This window comes from Schistocerca americana, chromosome 5, assembly GCF_021461395.2.
Source record: "Schistocerca americana isolate TAMUIC-IGC-003095 chromosome 5, iqSchAmer2.1, whole genome shotgun sequence".
NCBI lineage: Eukaryota > Metazoa > Arthropoda > Insecta > Orthoptera > Acrididae > Schistocerca > Schistocerca americana.
Window position 1 is genome coordinate 463,476,489 of NC_060123.1, and position 15,736 is coordinate 463,492,224.

The 15,736-nt window shown below is 38.0% G+C and overlaps 1 protein-coding gene across 1 annotated transcript in view; it reads left to right on the top strand.

Moving 5' to 3' along the window:
• Window positions 1–15,736, top strand: part of LOC124616435 (cilia- and flagella-associated protein 91-like) — a 295,797-nt gene that overhangs the window by 130,173 nt on the left and 149,888 nt on the right. The gene's annotated exons all lie outside the window — the stretch shown is intronic.

Below are 15,736 nucleotides of genomic sequence, written 5' to 3' on the forward strand. Positions count from 1 at the left end.
GGTGAGGAGATGGGAGGAGAAAGGGGGGAGGAGGACTTGGTCATAAATTGGTGGGAGGAGATGGATAGAGAGGGATGAGGAGAAGATGGATAAAGAAATGGTGGATGAGGTAATCGACAGAGAGAGAGAAGGGAGAGATGGACAGAGAGAGGGGAGGGGAGGGGAGGGGAGGTGATGGGCAGGGAGAATGGGAGAAGGAGATGGACAGACGGAGGGGCTACGAAGTGGACAGGGAAAGGGTGGTGGAGGTGATTGACAGAGAGAGTGGAGGGGACCAGATGAAAGGAGAGAGAGGAGGGGTGTAAATGGAGGAAAGAGAGGGAGAGGAAGATGGACAGAGAGGGGGGGAAGGAGGAGATGGACAGAGAGAGGAGGAGGAGGAGGAGATGGACAGAGAGAATGAAAGAGAGGGGGGAGAAGGGCATGGACAGAGAGGGTGGAGGAGGTAATGCACAGAGGCAGGTGGGAGGACGAGATGGACAGAGAGAGGGAGAAGGAGGAGATGGTCAGAGAGAGGAGTTGGATGGAGAGAGAGGTGATGAGGACTGGACAGAGAGAGGGTGAAGGAGGTAACGCACAGAGGGAGGTGGGAGGAGAAGATGGACAAAGAGAGAGAAGAGGAGGAGGTGGAGAGAGAGGGGGGTGGTGGAGATGGGGAGAGAGAGTGTGGGGGGAGGAAGAGATGAACAGGGAGAGGGACAAAAAGGTGGTGGACAGGGAGAGAGGGGGGGGGGGGCAAGGATATGGACATAGGGAGGTGGGAGTAGGAGATGGACAGTCTGACCATCACCACCCTCTTGTAGGCTAAAATTGATTTATTGATTTTGAAGTAAATTAATAAATTGGGCGTCTGGTCATATTTTCACAGGACTTTGGCTCACTGCAATAGTGGCACACTGCAGGGAGAGGTAGCAATGGTAGAATTTGAATAAACAGTTTTCATAATACTCCATTTTTATTCTTCGTCTTTGTTGCACATTGTAGGGCCGTAGTCCATTCTGAAATGTAACTTTTTATACTGCTCTAGAGGATGCTTGTGTTCATTCTTTGAAATAACTTGAATGCTGGTGGACTTGTTGGTGTTGAACTCATATATTTTCAGTCATTTCACTGCACAATACAAAACAGCATCAGCCACAATGGTAACACAACATAAATAACTTGTACTCCATCCTCCCACTATCAACTTGTGCTACTAACTACCCAAAGACAAAGATTTACCTCTAACAACATGTAGTAAAGAAAATACTATCATATAACAGTATATTTGTGCAAAATCATGTTTGAAACATATATTTCAGAAATAATCTACAAATAATTGTTTATGATTACTTATCTTTTTAAGAAGTCCACAATCATCATTGTGATTACATTAAGTGTTTATATATTTTGATGTTTATACATTTTTGTATAGCTACTTGGTAGTGGATTTCTGGGTTTTGAGTCTTCAAATTTGGAATCAGTCATTTCATATGGTCAAAGATTGGTTAGTACATTTATCTCACCATAACCAGTTTTATTACAGTTCCCACCAAAAATTTTGAAATCAAAAAATTTGGGAAACATTTTGATACAAAATAATGAAACTGATTATGCCAAGAAGATTTTGGAGTGAAACAATTCAATAAAAATAGGTTCTTCATTACCTGATGCACAATATTTTGACTACCTTAGCATAATTACTTCATTCAAATGAGAACAAGAGGAAAATTTTACTACAATGTTCTTTGCTCACAAAACAATTACAAAGTCTGACCTTTTACCTATTCTGTAGCTCTCAAATTGTTGCTAAATATCATAAAACATACACAGGCTAAGCGAAAGATAGTACATGTAACAAAAATATCTCCCTTGACATAAAGCTACATTCTTTGATTTTATCACAGTGGTATTACAGTTAAACTTGTATTTCATGTAAATATCTTTAAGTATCTTGAGAAAACCAAAAATATTGTGACCAACAAATGTCTACTGGTGACCACTAAACAAAAACATTTTGTTTAAAATCCTTTATATACCACCATTTTTAAAACTGTCTTCAATTAGTGAAATATTATTGTTTGGTAATGCCTCCTTTTGCTTAGTACATAAATGAAACGTTTTTGCAACCAGGTTGTAGAATGTTACATTTTTCACTAATTCTTCAAGTCCTTCACACATCACCAGCTATAAAATTTCATAAACTAGTGCTTATCAGATTTTAAGCCCCTTTATTCTACGTGCTAGTCCACTGATTTTATCGTTTATTTTGTCCTTTAGTTTTTGATTGCTACAAACATTGTGTATTCATTAGTTTACATGTCACATAATAGATTATACAATAACATATGAAAAATTGCTTTTCAAGGCTTTCAAATTATGTTACAGTATAAGACAACTAGCTCATTCTTACATGTTGTTTTCTGAAAACTGAGTTATTTAGCTACTTATGTTAAAAATATTGCCCATAAGTTATGTTAAAAAATATCAACTACACTGAAATTTGCTTGAAAGTGTTGTTCATTAGATATTTGTCACTGTCACATTTTAATTCTTCTTTCACATCTACATAAAGTACACTGATTCAATGGGGCAACGTGATAGCTCAATACCTATACAAAAATAATATTAAACATTAGAGAGGAAAAATCTATCACAGTAAATACAAGTAAATCGTATACATCACAAGATATTGCTATTATTTTGTGAGAAATGGTGTGGTGCTTTCCAGACACCTTCCCAAAACTAGTACACAAGAAATATCAAAGTTTTGTTGTATCACAGATAATTATAGACAGCAAAAATAAATGCTGTAATGGTCATTTTGCAGATTCCAGAGTCTATTATATACCGCAAAGTAAGTTATATTAAGAACTGAATAGCCGGCTGAGGTGGCCGAGCGGTTCTAGGCGCTACAGTCTGGAACTGCGCGACCGCTGCGGTCGCAGGTTCGAATCCTGCCTCAGGCATGGGTGTGTGTGATGTCCTTAGGTTAGTTAGGTTTAAGTAGTTCTAAGTTCTAGGGGACTGATGACCTTAGAAGTTAAGTCCCATAGTGCTCAGAGCCATTTGAACCATTTGAAGAACTGAATAAATACTCAGGGAGTGACTGAGATTTGTACTTAAAGCTTCAGCTTTTCAAATTATTAGATAGTTAAAACATTACTCTAAACATTCACAAATAACACTGTAAAAAATAATTACTATTCACGAAAGAATATAATAAAATAAAAATCATGACTTAGTGACTTCCCCAAATCATTTCAGGCAAATGCCAGGATGGTTCCTTTGAAAGAGCATGGCTGACTACCTTCCCCATCCTTCCCTTCCCTGTTTGGTCCCCTCCCCCAAATCAGCCAATCAGTCATGACTTATTTCCAACCTGTAGAGAAGTAACACAGCATAACCAAAAATAGTAAGTTACCACATTTAAGTTGTTGGTGCAAAAATTTATGAAAAACTGTGACTACATAGTTCTTTATGGATGGTAGAAAGCATTTGGTTTCTAAAACACTCCAGTAAGTGTCCTTTTCTTTAGTAATCTTTACTTTTTTGTTAGTTTGCCTTCAATGAGGTAATATTTCTTAGCCTAAGAAGTTTTTTAGATTTAGGATAAATCAACTGGTAGGACCAGTATAGATATCAAAAAAGTATTTTAACTAAGATGTTAACATTTTAGGTTTCTCATGTGATTTAATAAGAATGTACTTGAACTTAGTGATTTTTACCTTGTTATTGTGTCTTTTCTTCAGTATCTCATCCTGCTTTTTCATAGTTTCTCTCACAACCGCTTCACGCTCTTAAGTAAACATGACAGTGCATGGTAGACAATCTACTAATTCAGAGATAAGATTTGCCAGTTTATTTTGAAGCATAACTTCAAAAGGTGACTGTGGAACTGTGATGCAAACTATTCATTACATCTTCAAAATCATTGATGCATTCATACGATGGAGGGTGTTCATGGCTACAATATGTGTGATGTAGATGATTAATTTCATGCATATATCTCTCTCCTGCATTGGTTTAAGGATTATAAACTGAAATTAAAATGTGTCTAATACCAGATTTTTCTATGAATGATTTCCAACACTTTGATACGACTGTGATCCATTGTCTGACAGCATTAGTTTAGGTTTTCCTACATTTTTGAAGTAATCATTTTCAATTTTAACATTAATCCTCATACTTGTATCTTTTCTGACAGGATTTAATGTTATTTATTTGGGGAAAACATCAACCACAGCAAAAATATAACAAGAACCATTTTTACTGTTTGGAAAACTTCCATAAAAATCCACAGCAACTAAATCCTTAGGTTTCTCAGGTGTTATATTTTGCATCTGATCTTGACAAGTTCTGTTACTTATGTTGGCTCTCTGACACTTGTCACAAGTAGATAGTTATTTCCTTATCTTTTTAGCCATATTATAGAAATAAACATTTTCTTGTAGCTTTTGCATACATTTTTGAATATCATAGTGTCCATAATTCTCAATAATACTTAATCAACTTCCCAGTTTCTTCCTCTGGCCAGCATAAGTTCCAATCATCAGAACCCACATCTGTATTCCTGAAAAGTGTTCATTTATATACTTTATAATTCCGGTCCGATTTTTCATAACCTCTTTGCTTATACAACTCTTTACTAACCTCCAGTTTGAATCATGGTTTTGGTTCCTTCTAATTTTGTTACAAATTGCCCTAATAATTTTCTCATCGTGTATACCTTTCATATATCTGATTTTAAACTCTTTATCCACATTTTGATCAAAATTTTCCATTGCCTCCACCCAATGGCATCCTTGACAAAACATCTGCAACAACATTGTCTGCAGCTTTAATATATTTAATTTCATAATCAAATTGTTGCAGATACATTCCCCATCTGGTAAGTCTATTGTGATATATTCTACATTCTTGTAGGTTAACTTAGTGCTTTGTGGTTCGAATGTACAGTTACTTTATGTCCTAACAGATAGGTTCTGAATTTAGTATATGCCCAGTAAACAGCTTATAATTCATTTTCTGTAACTTTGTAAGATTTCTCATGTTTTAACAGCACTTTACTTGCAAAGGCAATTGTGTCATGTATGATTTCCCCATAACTTCTTTTTCCTAAAATAGTTCTGCTCCAAAACCATAATCACTATTACTTGTGTGTGAACAAAATGGTAGGCTAAAATCTGATCTGTGTAAGAAATGTTAATTATTCAATTCTCTCTTAATGTTTTCACATGCTTGCTGACATTCTTGTGTCCAAACTTAATTAGTTTCTTTTTAAGTAAATTGCTTAAACAGGACGCATTCAAACTTTGTCCACTCACAAATTTTCGATAAAATCCACAAAAACCATTGAAAGACTTCAACTGCTTTCTACTATGTGGTACTGGAAAATCTAGGATTTCTTCAATTTTATCAGTATCTGCCAAGATTCCTTCACCAGTAATTACATGACCTAAGAATTTTAGTTCAGGGACATCAGATTTACATTTTTCGTGTTTCCTTGTCTAAATTTTGCATGTACCTGCTTCTACATCTCCAAATGCTCTTCCAAACTTCGTCTAGTTACCAAAATGTCATCCATGTAAACAGTAAGTTTGCCTATCAGATATTGACCAAGTACATAACTCAGCTACTGATGAGTTCAAACCAAAAGGTACTACACAGTATTGGTGCCATCCACCATTGTAAAGAAAGGCAAAATATTTACGAGAATCAGGAGCTAAAGTTACCTGATGATATCGAGAAGTTAAATTCAATCTAGACATAATCTGAATGTTTTCCAATTTGTGTAAAATTTCATCAGGGTTTTCAGGGTGATCTGTTTCTCTGTACAAATGCCTAGAATCTCATTCCTCCATCTCTTTTGGAAACAATGAACAGTGGATTGTTATATGGGCCAACACTTCTCTCGATGATATCACACACTTCCATCTTATGCAACTCTCAACTGCAGCTCTCTTAGCTATAGGACACAACATAGCTTTGTAAAGAATGGCTGATGTGGTTTTAGCTGTAAAGTACACTGATATCCTCTCTCTCTACCTGGAATATTACTAAAGACATACTGTACTCCCATAACAAAGATTCCAATGCCCATTTTTGATTATCAATTAACCCCTTTGCTTCTGAAACCTTAGTGTCTGCAAGTTCTTTAAATTTGCTTCATCTGTATCTAATCCTGGAATACAGTGGCGGTCAAAATAATAGAGCCACCTGGCAAAGGTTTGGAATAAAGTGCACATTTATTACTTGACATGTTTGAACTATGATGGAAACCATTACAACCGAGTCACATTGTACTATAGTCAGTTATATCGATAACACAACACAAAATAATCAGTAATAATCGATAATAGTCAAAAGAATACCAGACCACAGGGTCAAAAAAATAGAGCCAATTGAAACAAATATATTGTACTTGATCTCAGTCTTATGAAACGTACAGGAACAGTCTTTTTTGCATAGGACTGCATTAGTACTTCGTGGGGTAACCCTTATTTTTGAGGATTGCCCTGCACCTCTTACCCATAGAGTCTACTAAACGCCTGCATTCGTCACTACTGATCGCATACCAGGCTCTCTGGATTTCTTCCCACAGTTTTTCTGACGATGTAGCTTTTGAGCGGTCAATTCTCTTGTCTAAGATCTCCCATAAGTTCTCAATGGGTGATGCGTCAGGGGACTGAGGTGGCCACTCTAATACTTCGATATTGTGCTCTTGAACAAACTGCCTTATGATCCTTGCAGTATGCTTTGGATCGTTATCGTGCTGAAATTTCCATTTCAGCGGCATTTCCTCTTCAGCATAAGGCAGCATCACATTTGCCAAGATGTCTTTGTACATTTCTGCGTTCATTATGCCGTTGATACGGTGTATTGGACCAATGCCGTACCACGAAAAACATCCCCATACCATAACACTTCCGCCACCGTATTTCACAGTTTTTAAAGTGTACTTGGGATTAAATTCCTGGTTTGGTGGGCGGCGCACATAGACTTTTCCGTCTGAGGCAAACCTATTAAACTTGGATTCATCGGACCAAAGGATGTTCCTCCACCAAGTATTAGGTTTTTGTTCATTTCTCCGGGCAAAGGCTAACCTTTTCCGAACATTAGCTTGTGAAACATGTGGCTTCTTTCTTGCAATGCGCCCATTCAATTTTGCAGATCTCAGTCGTCTTTGAATCGTAGAGGTTGATGGTTGAACATCATGTTCGTCGCTAAACAAAATGGCTTTCAGTCGTGGTGTTGACAAAAATGGGTCTTTCTTCACTTCCCTAGTGATGAGTCTGTCTACGCGAGGAGTAGTTACACGAGGTCGCCCCCTGTTCTACACCTGCGGCTTTGTTTGTTTTGACCGTCTCATGGCGTTCTGGACTCGTTTTCGCGAAACGTGCAAGACATTGGCTATTTTATTCATGGACATCCCACTTTTGAACATCCGGAACATTACTATACGCTCATCTTCACTGGTATGCTTTGCTCTGCCCATCTAGACGAATGTAAACAAAACCACACGTCAATTTACATACAAAACAACTGCATAAAAATCAATTTAAAGGCACATGTGTAAAGCGGCTCTATTATTTTGACCCATAAGATTCTTACCTTTATGCCTCTTTTCACACGTCTAGCTCAAACGCTTCCTTTCGGACGACTAAAGATAGCAGCAACGTCTTCCCTGATGTTGTCTACAAGGGACTGACAACACGGCACTCCTGGCGATTTCGCGAACTAATAGATATCCTAGTTCTTAATCTCGTCAATAGAGGTGGCTCTATTATTTCGACCGCCACTGTATGTCTGCTTGTGTCTGTATGTGTGGATGGATATGTGCGTGTGTGCAAGTGTATACCTGTCCTTTTTTCCCCCTAAGGTAAGTCTTTCCGCTCCCGGGATTGGAATGACTCCTTACCCTCTCCCTTAAAACCCACTTCCTTTCGTCTTCCCCTCTCCTTCCCTCTTTCCTGATGAGGCAACAGTTTGTTGCGAAAGCTTGAATTTTGTGTGTATGTTTGTGTTTGTTTGTGTGTCTATCGACCTGCCAGCGCTTTTGTTCGGTAAGTCACCTCATCTTTATTTTTATATATAATTTTTTCCCACGTGGAATGTTTCCTTCCATTATATTAATCCTGGAATATCTTTGACTACAAATCTGCTGTGTTTTAAACATTGTATGCTGTTTACTTTATCCTCATCATGAGATATACTTGACTTTATAGAGTCAGTACAAATACAATCTCCATCAGGTACATTGACACTCAGTTTCTGCCCTCCCCAATCAAAACATACATTCACTCTGAGTATCCATATCACGCCTTAGATAAGATCTTCACAGAAATCTTGAATTATTAAATATCCATGCGTAAAAGTCACTCCCTCATTTGTAAAAGTTATTAAAGCCTGACTTTTAACAACTTTACTATGTTTCCTGATTTCATCTTAATCCAATTACAAGTAATTCTACATAGTCCTCATTATGTTTTAATTTTTTTCTTCGATACAGATAGCCATACCGTAGGTGCAACCACAACGGAGGGGTATCTGTTAAGAGGCCAGACAAACGTGTGGTTCCTGAAGAGGGGCAGCAGCCTTTTCAGTAGTTGCAGGGGCAACAGTCTGGATGATTGACTGATCTGGCCTTGTAACACTAACCAAAACGGCCTTGCTGTGCTGGTACTGCGAACGGTTGAAAGCAAGGGGAAACTACAGCCGTAATTTTTCCCGAGGGCATGCAGCTCTACTGTATGGTTAATGATGATGGCGTCCTCTTGGGTAAAATATTCCGAAGGTAAAATAGTCCCCCATTCAGACCTCCGGGCGGGGACTACTCAAGAGGACGTCGTTATCAGGAGAAAGAAAACTGGCGTTCTACGGATCGGAGCGTGGAATGTCAGATCCCTTAATCGGGCAGGTAGGTTAGAAAATTTAAAAAGGGAAATGGATAGGTTAAAGTTAGATATAGTGGGAATTAGTGAAGTTCGGTGGCAGGAGGAACAAGACTTTTGGTCAGGCGAATACAGGATTATAAATACAAAATCAAATAGGGGTAATGCAGGAGTAGGTTTAATAATGAATAGAAAAATAGGAATGCGGGTAAGCTACTACAAACAGCTTAGTGAACGCATTATTGTGGCCAAGATAGACATGAAGCGCATGCCTACTACAGTAGTACAAGATTATATGCCAACTAGCTCTGCAGATGACGAAGAAATTGAAGAAATGTATGATGAAATAAAATAAATTCTTCAGATAGTGAAGGGAGACGAAAATTTAATAGTCATGGGTGACTGGAATTCGGTAGTAGGAAAAGGGAGAGAAGGAAACATAGTAGGTGAATATGGATTGGGGGTAAGAAATGAAAGAGGAAGCCACCTGGTAGAATTTTGCACGGAGCATAACTTAATCATAGCTAACACTTGGTTCAAGAATCATGAAAGAAGGTTGTATACGTGGAAGAACCCTGGAGACACTAGAAGGTTTCAGATAGATTATATAATGGTAAGACAGAGATTTAGGAACCAGGTTTTAAATTGTAAGACATTTCCAAGGGCAGATGTGGACTCTGACCATAATCTATTGGTTATGAACTGTAGATTAAAACTGAAGAAACTGCAAAAAGGTGGGAATTTAAGGAGATGGGACCTGGATATGCTGACTAAACCAGAGGTTGTACAGTGTTTCAGGGAGAGCATAAGGGAACAATTGACAGGAATGGGGGAAAGAAATACAGTGGAAGAAGAATGGGTAGCTTTGAGGGATGAAGTAGTGAAGGCAGCAGAGGATCAAGTAGTTAAAAAGATGAGGGCTAGTTGAAATCCTTGGGTAACAGAAGAAATATTGAATTTAATTGATGAAAGGAGAAAATACAAAAATGCAGTAAATGAAGCAGGCAAAAAGGAATACAAACATCTCAAAAATGAGATCGACAGGAAGTGCAAAATGGCTAAGCAGGCATGGCTAGAGGACAAATGTAAAGATGTAGAGGCTTATCTCACAAGGGGTAAGATAGATACTGCATACAGGAAAATTAAAGAGACCTTTGGAGAAAAGAGAACCACTTGTATGAATATTAAGAGCTCAGATGGAAACCCAGTTCTAAGCAAAGAAGGGAAAGCAGAAAGGTGGAAGGAGTATATAGAGGGACTATACAAGGGCGATGTACTTGAGTGCAATGTTATAGAAAAGGAAGAGAATGTAGCTGAAGATGAAATGGGAGATACGATACTGCATGAAGAATTTGACAGAGCACTGAAAGACCTGAGTCGAAACAAGGCCCCAGGAGCAGACAGCATTCCATTAGAACTACTGACGGCCTTGGGAGAGCCAGTCCTAACTAAACTCTACCATCTGGTGAGGAAAATGTATGAGACAGGTGAAATACCCTCAGACTTCAAGAAGAATATAATAATTCCAATGCCAAAGAAAGCAGGCGTTAACAGATGTGAAAATTACTGAACTATCAGTTTAATAAGTCACAGCTGCAATATACTAAGACGAATTCTTTACAGGCGAATGGAAAAACTGGTAGAAGCTGACCTCGGGGAAGATCAGTTTGGGTTCCGTAGAAATATGGGAACACGTGAGGCAATACTGACCCTATGACTTATCTTAGAAGCTAAACTAAGAAAAGGCAAACCTACGTTTCTAGCATCTGTAGACTTGGAGAAAGCTTTTGACAATGTTGACTGGAATACTCTCTTTCAAATTCTAAAGCTGGCAAGGGTAAAATACAGGGAGCGAATGGCTATTTACAATTTGTACAGAAAGCAGATGGCAGTTATAAGAGTTGAGGGGCATGAAAGGGAAGCTGTGGTTGGGAAGGGAGTGAGACAGGGTTGTAGCCTCTCCCTGATGTGTATTCAATCTGTATATTGAGCAAGCAGTAAAGGAAACAAAAGAAAAATTCAGGGTAGGTATTAAAATCCATGGAGAAGAAATAAAAACCTTGAGGTTCGCCGATGACATTGTAATTCTATCAGAGACAGCAAAGGACTTAGAAGAGCAGTTGAATGGAATGGATAGTGTCTTGAAAGGAGGATATAAGATGAACATCAACAAAAGCAAAACGAGGATTATGGAATGCAGTCGAATTAAGTCGGGTGATGCTGAGGGAATTAGATTAGGAAATGAGACACTTAAAGTAGTAAAGGAGTTTTGCTATTTGGGGAGCAAAATAACTGATGATGGTCGAAGTAGAGAGGATATAAAATATAGACTGGCAATGGCAAGGAAAGCGTTTCTTAAGAAGAGAAATTTGCTAACATCGAGTATAATTTAAGTGTCAGGAAGTCATTTCTGAAAGTATTTGTATGGAGTGTAGCCATGTATGGAAGTGAAACATGGACAATAAATAGTTTGGACGAGAAGAGAATAGAAGGTTTCAATATGTGGTGCTACAGAAGAATTCTGAAGATTAGATGGGTAGATCACATAACTAATGAGGAGAAATTGAATAGAATATGTGGTGCTACAGAAGAATTCTGAAGATTAGATGGGTAGATCACATAACTAATGAGGAGATATTGAATAGAATTGGGGAGAAGAGAAGTTTGTGGCACAATTTGACTAGAAGAAGGGATCGATTGGTAGGACATGTTCTGAGGCATCAGGGAATCACCAATTTAGCATTGGAGGACAGCGTGGAGGGTAAAAATCGTAGAGGGAGACCAAGAGATGAATACACCAAGCAGATTCAGGAGGATGTAGGTTGCAGTAGGTACTGGGAGATGAAGAAGCTTGCACAGGATAGAGTAGCATGGAGAGCTGCATCAAACCAGTCTCAGGACTGAAGACCACAACAACAACATTCTGATCATAATGAACGGCCAACAAACTTCAGCATATTTATCAGTCTTGACATTCTCATATGACAGGTTACCCTATATCTCTTCAAAACTGAAGCCTCTGAAATCATTGTTGTTCTGACCACTTTCATTGCCTTGACATACTTTCATTAAATTAACACGGACATCATTATCACTGTCACTGAGAATTTCATCAGTCTGTATTCACTTACCTGTTTCACTGAGATAAGCACTATGGTACTTATGTTTCAGTTGTTTTACAAGAAAATGTTTAATTTTATGCCACCAGTGTGAATAAAAAGTTAAACAGATTTTTTTTATCATGATCCTAAAGCTTTCATCTTTCTCAATAGCATAGCTATTTAAGCACATTTTTATAAAAAAGATCCATTCTTATTCATAACATCAAGCAGCTTACTGTCACTGTCATAAGTGGTCTCCTTACTAGTAATTAAATCAAGAGTTTTGTTTGCTGTGATACTGTCGTTAATGTCCCTTAATCCTTTAACGGTGTCCTTGGGTATCTCTACAGCATCATAACCACTACTACACATTTCTTTACTAATACCTAATGCCTCCAATCCTTCTTTAAAGCAAACAAATTACTTTTGTTCCTCATTAATATTCTCATCATCACTGGCCTTTAATTTATTACATCCAAATATGCCATGAACATCATCAATATCATAACAAAATTACCAGCATCATTATTCCATATTTCACTACTGTTTAAGTACCCAGTTTCACTTATGTTGCTGTTCATTAATACAGTAGTCACTTTTTTCTTACCTGATTCTTCTGTTAGTTTCTGAATTCTAAAATCATCACAAAAATCAGTCACTTCAGAATTTGACAAATGACAAGTATCTACTCAGTTATAGAATTCTTATAAATTAACTTCTTCTCTATCCCCTTTTTCAGTTTCTGTGAGCTCACTTACCTTATTTGCATGATTTGTCTTGCCCGGAGAACATATTTCTTTCTTAACAGATATCATGTTAACAGGATAGTACACATCTTTTAAGATAGCTACTGATTCCTTCACTATAGTGTGTTTCTTGTGTGTCAGTATTTGTGTAATTTATGGTCTATTTGTTATTTGTTTCATGAGCTCCTAACTTGTGAACCGACAATGGGGACCAAGCTAGTTCTTTGGTTTCTGAATTAATAACCCATCCTTCTGCTCCAACAATTGCCACCCTGATCTCAAGAATGGAAATTGTTACAATTCTTCCTATTATGTTCCCTCTGATGATAATTGTTACCATTGCGGTTACTGTGTTTGCTCCTGTTGTGATTATTACCATGTCAATTTTGATTACTACCTGTTTCAAAATGTGTATGCCTATTGTGGTTGTATTTCCCTGTTTCTTTTTTTCTTAAACTCTTGTCTAATTTATCTACATATTTCAAAACTGATCTATTGTGTTATCTGGCCCATAGACTAGGTCCCACTGTACCTTGTTAAAGCATCAGTCTGGGTGAGTTCATCAAAAGGTTTGCTCAAATGTGCTAATTTTTAAGCTGATTTTTACAAAACTGTTTCATACTAATACAACCTTCTCTGTAATTTGGTTCACTGAGAAATTCACTTTTCGCTGTAGCTTGTTCAGTCCCTGACCAAAATTTATTTAAAAATCCTTTCTCAAAATCTACATAGGTTGTATCATCATTAGTAAACTAATTTCCCTGGCTCAATGCTTCACGTTCCAGAAACTTCTTAACAAACTTGATTTTCATAATATCAATCATATTAGACGCAAAGTTCTCTTTTCAATGGCGCAGAAAATATACAGGATGTAAACTACATTCACCTGAAAAGATTTTCACCAGAATGTTCTAAAGCATGGTATCAACATTGTTAACAGGATTGCTATTAACTGCTTCATTAGACAGTTCTTCAACTTTTTTACACAGAACCAAAACATGACTTTCTAGGATGCTAGTTTTGTTGTTACTTAATTTTACATTTTCTGTGAATTTGCTGTCTACTGTTTTCACCCATTCAACAAAACTGCTTTCAACAAGTGCCAGTTTGGTGTCAACATTAGTTTCCATAGTCAAAATTCGACTATTTAAATTTTTGCCAAAGTTCTTGTTTCCTCATGAGTGTTTAAAAGCAATTTTGTTTCTTCCCTAACTCATCTTTGACATTTTTAAATTCATTATTAAATTTAAGTTTAATTTATTTCGTTTTGGACTTCACAGACTCTACTCAAGCATCTAACCTCTCAATTTTTTATTGATATCATTTAGTTGAGCTGTGTTTTTACCTATACAATAAAATGATGCTCCTATTGAATGACCAGATTCTTTGAACTGTTTCTTACTTTCTTGTTTATGATTTTCAAGTTGCTCATTAATTTTTGCGAACAGCTTTCTTTTTTATGACTTTCAAGTTGCTCATTAATTTTTGTGAACTAGTCAGTGATCATTTTTATTAATTGATCCTTATTATCATCGCTCATTTTTATTAACAATAGCAGCATGGCGCTTATGTCATTCTTATCATTTTGTTTTAATTCATCTATTAGTTTATCCTGTTTTACAAATACATCACTAATGTTTTCCTCTTCTTATTTCACTACACACCCATGTCTGTATTATTTCCTATTGTTCCAGAATTTTGGTTTTTATGTCTTCGGTGTAGTATTGTTCACTTCATATGATCCATGATCAGTTGGTACATTTATCTTACCATAGCCAGTTTTATTACAGGGGGTATTGTCCCTTGTGTCAGATCCGGGTTTTGAAGGCTGTGGTGCCAGCAGCTGGAAGAGAGTATGTGGCTGCCACCCATGGAGGAGTTCCATGGGGCTGTAGTCGTGGACAGAGGTGGTCCTTTAGGTGCTCAGGAACATTGGGAGTGCTGTAGAAGTGGTGGATATACCCACTGATTTCAATTCACACCATCTACTGCACTTTGCTATTGGAGGATGGGTGAAACAATGGGCTAAACAGGTGTTTGATGCCATTGGCATTTGAGAACAGTTAAAAGGCTGTCACAAACAATTGTGGCCCGTTGTCTGACACAGGGCTGTGAGAAAATCCTTCGATGGTGAGAATCTGGATAAGTGCACCGAAAATGGCGGTTATAGTGGTGAATACCATGCCAACCACATGTGGGTAGTTGGAATAAGCATCCACAATGATGAGCCATATAGTGCCCAGAAAGAGACCACCAAAGTCCAGATGAATGCAGTCCCAGGGGCGACGTGAAGTGGGACATGGGGCAAAAGACTGGAGTGGACCAGCCTGATGTTGGGTACATGCAGAACAGCTACACAGCATGGCTTCCACATTTTTGTTCAGTCCTGACCAGTAGCATGTTGCCTGGCAAGAGCTTTCATCTGCTATGTACCCCAATATCCAAGCTGGAGAGTTTCAAGTCTTGAGTGTGTAAGGTAGTTGCGATGACAACATGGAGGGTGTCCCCCTCTGCATCCAGTGGGAGAACGTTGGAAACAACAGACAGACGATGAGAAAGGTAAGACCAAGCTCAGAGTTCTGGATCAGCAGATTTTGAAAAATAAGGGGTCCCTCCATATAGCACATAGTGAGTGACACACTGTAAGCTCGGGTCATGACATGTGTCTACAGTGATGTGAGTAGCAGTAATGGAGAACTGATTGGATGTGTGTTGTCATTCTAAGTCAATGTGGAAACAGGAGGTCTCCTGTTGGTTAAATACCAGGTCTGGCCCTGAGGGTAAACAAGAGAATGCATCCGCATTTTCATGTTGCACAGTAGGCTTGTACTAAATGGTGTAATTGTAAGAACTAAGGAAAGGAGCCCAATGCTGAAGCCTTTGAGCCATCCACTCTGGAAGCCAAGAGTGTGGCCCAAAAAGTGATACCAACAGTTTGTGGTCAGTAATGAGGGTAAACTTAGTCCCATGGGATTTCTTAATGGCAAAGTTGACTGCCGAAGCTTCTCTCTCAATC